The sequence below is a fragment of the Haliotis rufescens genome, unplaced genomic scaffold, assembly GCF_023055435.1.
Source record: "Haliotis rufescens isolate VD_foot unplaced genomic scaffold, xgHalRufe1.0.p SCAF_13, whole genome shotgun sequence".
Classification (NCBI taxonomy): domain Eukaryota; kingdom Metazoa; phylum Mollusca; class Gastropoda; order Lepetellida; family Haliotidae; genus Haliotis; species Haliotis rufescens.
In genome coordinates, this window is record NW_025963813.1 from 24,288,920 (window position 1) to 24,296,663 (window position 7,744).

The following is a 7,744-nucleotide window of genomic DNA, read 5'->3' on the forward strand; positions in this document are numbered from 1 at the left end:
ACACAGTCGCATAGTATGCATGAATGTACTGAATAAAAATGCACAGTCGTGTAATACGCATGTGTGTACTGCATAGCAATTCACAGTCGTATAATATGCGCGAGTGTACTGAATAACAATACACAGTCGTATAATACGGATCAATGTACAACATAGCAATTCAAAGTCGTATAATATGCATGAGTGTACTGCATAACTATACACAGTGGTATAATATGCATGAATGTACTGACTAACAATGCACAGTCGTATAATTGCATGAATGTACTGACTAACAATACACAGTGGTATAATAAGCATGAATGTACTGCATAACAATACACAGTCGTATAATAAGCATGAATGTACTGCATAACAATACACAGTCGTATAATATGCATGAATGTACTGCACAACAATACACAGTGGTATAATATGCACGAATGTACTCAATAACAATACACAGTCATATAATACGTATGAATGTACTGCATAGCAAATCAAAGTCGTATAATATGCATGAATGTACTGCATAACAATACACAGTCGTATAATATGAACGAATGTACTGAATAACAATACACAGTCGTATAATACGCATCAATGTACTGCATAGCAATTCAAAGTCGTATAATATGCATGAATGTACTGCATAACAATACACAGTGATATAATATGCATGAATGTACTGCATAACAATACACAGTCGTATGATATGCGAGAGTGTACTGAATACAAATGCACAGTCGTATAATACGTATGAATGTACTCCATAGCAATTCAAAGTCGTATAATATGCATGAATGTACTGCACAACATTACACAGTCGTATAATATGCACGAATGTACTGAATAACAATACACAGTCGTATAATACGCATGAATGTACTGCATAACAATTCAAAGTCGTATAATATGCATGAATGTACTGCATAACAATACACAGTCGTATAATATGCATGAATGTACTGCATAACAATACACAGTCGCATAGTATGCACGAATGTACTGAATAACAATACACAGTCGTATAATACCCATGAATGTACTGCATAGCAATTCAAAGTCGTATAATATGCACGAATGTACTGCATAACAATACACAGTCGTATAATATGCATGAATGTACTGCATAACAATACACAGTCGCATAGTATGCATGAATGTACTGAATAAAAATGTACAGTCGTATAATACGCATGAATGTACTGCATAGCAATTCACAGTCGTATAATATGCACGAGTGTACTGAATAACAATACACAGTCGTATAATACGGATCAATGTACTGCATAGCAATTCAAAGTCGTATAATATGAATGAATGTACTGCACAACAATACACAGTGGTATAATATGCACGAACGTACTGAATAACAATACACAGTCGTATAATACGCATGAATGTACTGCATAGCAATTCAAAGTCGTATAATATGCATGAATGTACTGAAAAACAATGCACAGTCGTATAATATCCACGAGTGTACTGAATAAAAATGCACAGTCGTATAATACGTATGAATGTACTACATAGGAATTCAAAGTCGTATTATATGCATGAATGTACTGCACAACAATACACAGTGGTATAATATGCACGAATGTACTGGATAACAATACACAGTCATATAATACGTATGAATGTACTGCATAGCAAATCAAAGTCGTATAATATGCATGAATGTACTCCATAGGAATTCAAAGTCGTATAATATGCATGAATGTACTGAAAAACAATACACAGTGGTATGATATGCACGAATGTACTGAATAACAATACACAGTCGTATAATACGCATCAATGTACTCCATAGAAATTCACAGTAGTATAATATGCATGAATGTACTGCATAACAATACACAGTCGTATAATATGCATGAATGTACTGCATAACAATACACAGTGGTATAATATGCATGAATGTACTGCATAACAATACACAGTCGTATAACATGCACGAGTGTACTGAATAAAAATGAACAGTCGTATAATACGTATGAATGTACTCCATAGCAATTCAAAGTCGTATAATATGCATCAATGTACTGAAAAACAATACAAAGTGGTATGATATGCACGAATGTACTGAATAACAATACACAGTCGTAAAATATGCATGAATGTACTGCATAACAATACACAGTCGCATAGTATGCACGAATGTACTGAATAACAATACACAGTCGTATAATACGCATGAATGTACTGCATAGCAATTCAAAGTCGTATAATATGCATGAATGTACTGCACAACAATACACAGTGGTATGATATGCACGAATGTACTGAATAACAATACACAGTCGTATAATACGCATCAATGTACTCCATAGAAATTCAAAGTCGTATAATATGCATGAATGTACTGCATAACAATACACAGTGGTATAATATGCATGAATGTACTGCATAACAATAGACAGTCGTATAATATGCATGAATGTACTGAATAACAATGCACAGTCGTATGATATGCACGAGTGTACTGAATAAAAATGCACAGTCGTATAATACGTATGAATGTACTCCATAGCAATTCAAAGTCGTATAATATGCATGAATGTACTGCACAACAATACACAGTGGTATAATATGCACGAATGTACTGAATAACAATACACAGTCGTATAATATGCACGAGTGTACTGAATAAAAATGCACAGTCGTATAATACCTATCAATGTACTGCATAGCAATTCAAAGTCGTATAATATGCATGAATGTACTGCATAACAATACACAGTGGTATAATATGCATGAATGTACTGCATAACAATACACAGTCGTATAATATGCATGAATGTACTGCATAACAATACACAGTCGCATAGTATGCATGAATGTACTGAATAAAAATGCACATTCGTATAATACGCAAGTGTGTACTGCATAGCAATTCACAGTCGCAAATATGCACGAGTGTACTGAATAACAATACACAGTCGTATAATACGGATCAATGTACTGCATAGCAATTCAAAGTCGTATAATATGCATGAATGTACTGCATAACAATACACAGTGGTATAATATGCACGAATGTACTGAATAACAATACACAGTCGTATAAGACGCATGAATGTACTGTATAGCAATTCAAAGTCGTATAATATGCATGAATGTACTGCATAACAATACACAGTGGTATAATATGCATGAATGCACTGCATAACAATACACAGTCGTATAATATGCATGAATGTACTGCATGACAATACACAGTCGCATAGTATGCACGAATGTACTGAATAACAATACACTGTCGTATAATATGCATCAATGTACTGCATAGCAATACAAAGTCGTATAATATGCATGAATGTACTGCACAACAATACACAGTGGTATAATATGCACGAATGTACTGAATAACAATACACAGTCGTATAATACCCATGAATGTACTGCATAGCAATTCAAAGTCGTATAATATGCACGAATGTACTGCATAACAATACACAGTCGTATAATATGCATGAATGTACTGCATAACAATACACAGTCGCATAGTATGCATGAATGTACTGAATAAAAATGCACAGTCGTATAATACGCATGAATGTACTGCATAGCAATTCACAGTCGTATAATATGCACGAGTGTACTGAATAACAATACACAGTCGTATAATACGGATCAATGTACTGCATAGCAATTCAAAGTCGTATAATATGAATGAATGTACTGCACAACAATACACAGTGGTATAATATGCACGAACGTACTGAATAACAATACACAGTCGTATAATACGCATGAATGTACTGCATAGCAATTCAAAGTCGTATAATATGCATGAATGTACTGAAAAACAATGCACAGTCGTTTAATATCCACGAGTGTACTGAATAAAAATGCACAGTCGTATAATACGTATGAATGTACTACATAGGAATTCAAAGTCGTATTATATGCATGAATGTACTGCACAACAATACACAGTGGTATAATATGCACGAATGTACTGGATAACAATACACAGTCATATAATACGTATGAATGTACTGCATAGCAAATCAAAGTCGTATAATATGCATGAATGTACTCCATAGGAATTCAAAGTCGTATAATATGCATGAATGTACTGAAAAACAATACACAGTGGTATGATATGCACGAATGTACTGAATAACAATACACAGTCGTATAATACGCATCAATGTACTCCATAGAAATTCACAGTAGTATAATATGCATGAATGTACTGCATAACAATACACAGTCGTATAATATGCATGAATGTACTGCATAACAATACACAGTGGTATAATATGCATGAATGTACTGCATAACAATACACAGTCGTATAACATGCACGAGTGTACTGAATAAAAATGAACAGTCGTATAATACGTATGAATGTACTCCATAGCAATTCAAAGTCGTATAATATGCATCAATGTACTGAAAAACAATACAAAGTGGTATGATATGCACGAATGTACTGAATAACAATACACAGTCGTAAAATATGCATGAATGTACTGCATAACAATACACAGTCGCATAGTATGCACGAATGTACTGAATAACAATACACAGTCGTATAATACGCATGAATGTACTGCATAGCAATTCAAAGTCGTATAATATGCATGAATGTACTGCACAACAATACACAGTGGTATGATATGCACGAATGTACTGAATAACAATACACAGTCGTATAATACGCATCAATGTACTCCATAGAAATTCAAAGTCGTATAATATGCATGAATGTACTGCATAACAATACACAGTGGTATAATATGCATGAATGTACTGCATAACAATAGACAGTCGTATAATATGCATGAATGTACTGAATAACAATGCACAGTCGTATGATATGCACGAGTGTACTGAATAAAAATGCACAGTCGTATAATACGTATGAATGTACTCCATAGCAATTCAAAGTCGTATAATATGCATGAATGTACTGCACAACAATACACAGTGGTATAATATGCACGAATGTACTGAATAACAATACACAGTCGTATAATATGCACGAGTGTACTGAATAAAAATGCACAGTCGTATAATACCTATCAATGTACTGCATAGCAATTCAAAGTCGTATAATATGCATGAATGTACTGCATAACAATACACAGTGGTATAATATGCATGAATGTACTGCATAACAATACACAGTCGTATAATATGCATGAATGTACTGCATAACAATACACAGTCGCATAGTATGCATGAATGTACTGAATAAAAATGCACATTCGTATAATACGCAAGTGTGTACTGCATAGCAATTCACAGTCGCAAATATGCACGAGTGTACTGAATAACAATACACAGTCGTATAATACGGATCAATGTACTGCATAGCAATTCAAAGTCGTATAATATGCATGAATGTACTGCATAACAATACACAGTGGTATAATATGCACGAATGTACTGAATAACAATACACAGTCGTATAAGACGCATGAATGTACTGTATAGCAATTCAAAGTCGTATAATATGCATGAATGTACTGCATAACAATACACAGTGGTATAATATGCATGAATGCACTGCATAACAATACACAGTCGTATAATATGCATGAATGTACTGCATGACAATACACAGTCGCATAGTATGCACGAATGTACTGAATAACAATACACAGTCGTATAATATGCATCAATGTACTGCATAGCAATACAAAGTCGTATAATATGCATGAATGTACTGCACAACAATACACAGTGGTATAATATGCACGAATGTACTGAATAACAATACACAGTCGTATAATACGCATGAATGTACTGCATAGCAATTTAAAGTCGTATAATATGCATGAATGTACTGCATAACAATACACAGTGGTATAATATGCATGAATGTACTGCATAACAATACACAGTCGTATAATATGCATAAATGTACTGAATAACAATGCACAGTCGTATGATATGCGAGAGTGTACTGAATACAAATGCACAGTCGTATAATACGTATGAATGTACTCCATAGCAATTCAAAGTCGTATAATATGCATGAATGTACTGCACAACAATACACAGTGGTATAATATGCACGAATGTACTGAATAACAATACACAGTCGTATAATACGCATGAATGTACTGCATAGCAATTCAAAGTCGTATAATATGCATGAATGTACTGCATAACAATACACAGTCGTATAATATGCATGAATGTACTGCATAACAATACACAGTCGCATAGTATGCACGAATGTACTGAATAACAATACACAGTCGTATAATACGCATGAATGTACTGCATAGCAATCCAAAGTCGTATAATATGCATAAATGTACTGCATAACAATACACAGTCGCATAGTATGCATGAATGTACTGAATAAAAATGCACAGTCGTATAATACGCATGTGTGTACTGCATAGCAATTCACAGTCGTATAATATGCACGAGTGTACTGAATAACAATACACAGTCGTATAATACGGATCAATGTACTGCATAGTAATTCAAAGTCGTTTAATATGCATGAATGTACTGCACAACAATACACAGTGGTATAATATGCACGAATGTACTGAATAACAATACACAGTCGTATAATACGCATGAATGTACTGCATAGCAATTCAAAGTCGTATAATATCCATGAATGTACTGAAAAACAATGCACAGTCGTATAATATGCACGAGTGTACTGAATAAAAATGCACAGTCGTATAATACGTATGAATGTACTACATAGGAATTCAAAGTCGTATTATATGCATGAATGTACTGCACAACAATACACAGTGGTATAATATGCACGAATGTACTGAATAACAATACACAGTCACATAATACGTATGAATGTACTGCATAGCAAATCAAAGTCGTATCATATGCATGAATGTACTCCATAGCAATTCAAAGTCGTATAATATGCATGAATGTACTGAAAAACAATACACAGTGGTATGATATAAACGAATGTACTGAATAACAATACACAGTCGTATAATACGCATCAATGTACTCCATAGAAATTCACAGTCGTATAATATGCATGAATGTACTGCATAACAATACACAGTGGTATAATATGCATGAATGTACTGCATAACAATAGACAGTCGTATAATATGCATGAATGTACTGAATAACAATGCACAGTCGTATGATATGCACGAGTGTACTGAATAAAAATGCACAGTCGTATAATACGTATGAATGTACTCCATAGCAATTCAAAGTCGTATAATATGCATGAATGTACTGCACAACAATACACAGTGGTATAATATGCACGAATGTACTGAATAACAATACACAGTCGTATAATATGCACGAGTGTACTGAATAAAAATGCACAGTCGTATAATACCTATCAATGTACTGCATAGCAATTCAAAGTCGTATAATATGCATGAATGTACTGCATAACAATACACAGTGGTATAATATGCATGAATGTACTGCATAACAATACACAGTCGTATAATATGCATGAATGTACTGCATAACAATACACAGTCGCATAGTATGCATGAATGTACTGAATAAAAATGCACATTCGTATAATACGCAAGTGTGTACTGCATAGCAATTCACAGTCGCAAATATGCACGAGTGTACTGAATAACAATACACAGTCGTATAATACGGATCAATGTACTGCATAGCAATTCAAAGTCGTATAATATGCATGAATGTACTGCATAACAATACACAGTGGTATAATATGCACGAATGTACTGAATAACAATACACAGTCGTATAAGACGCATGAATGTACTGTATAGCAATTCAAAGTCGTATAATATGCATGAATGTA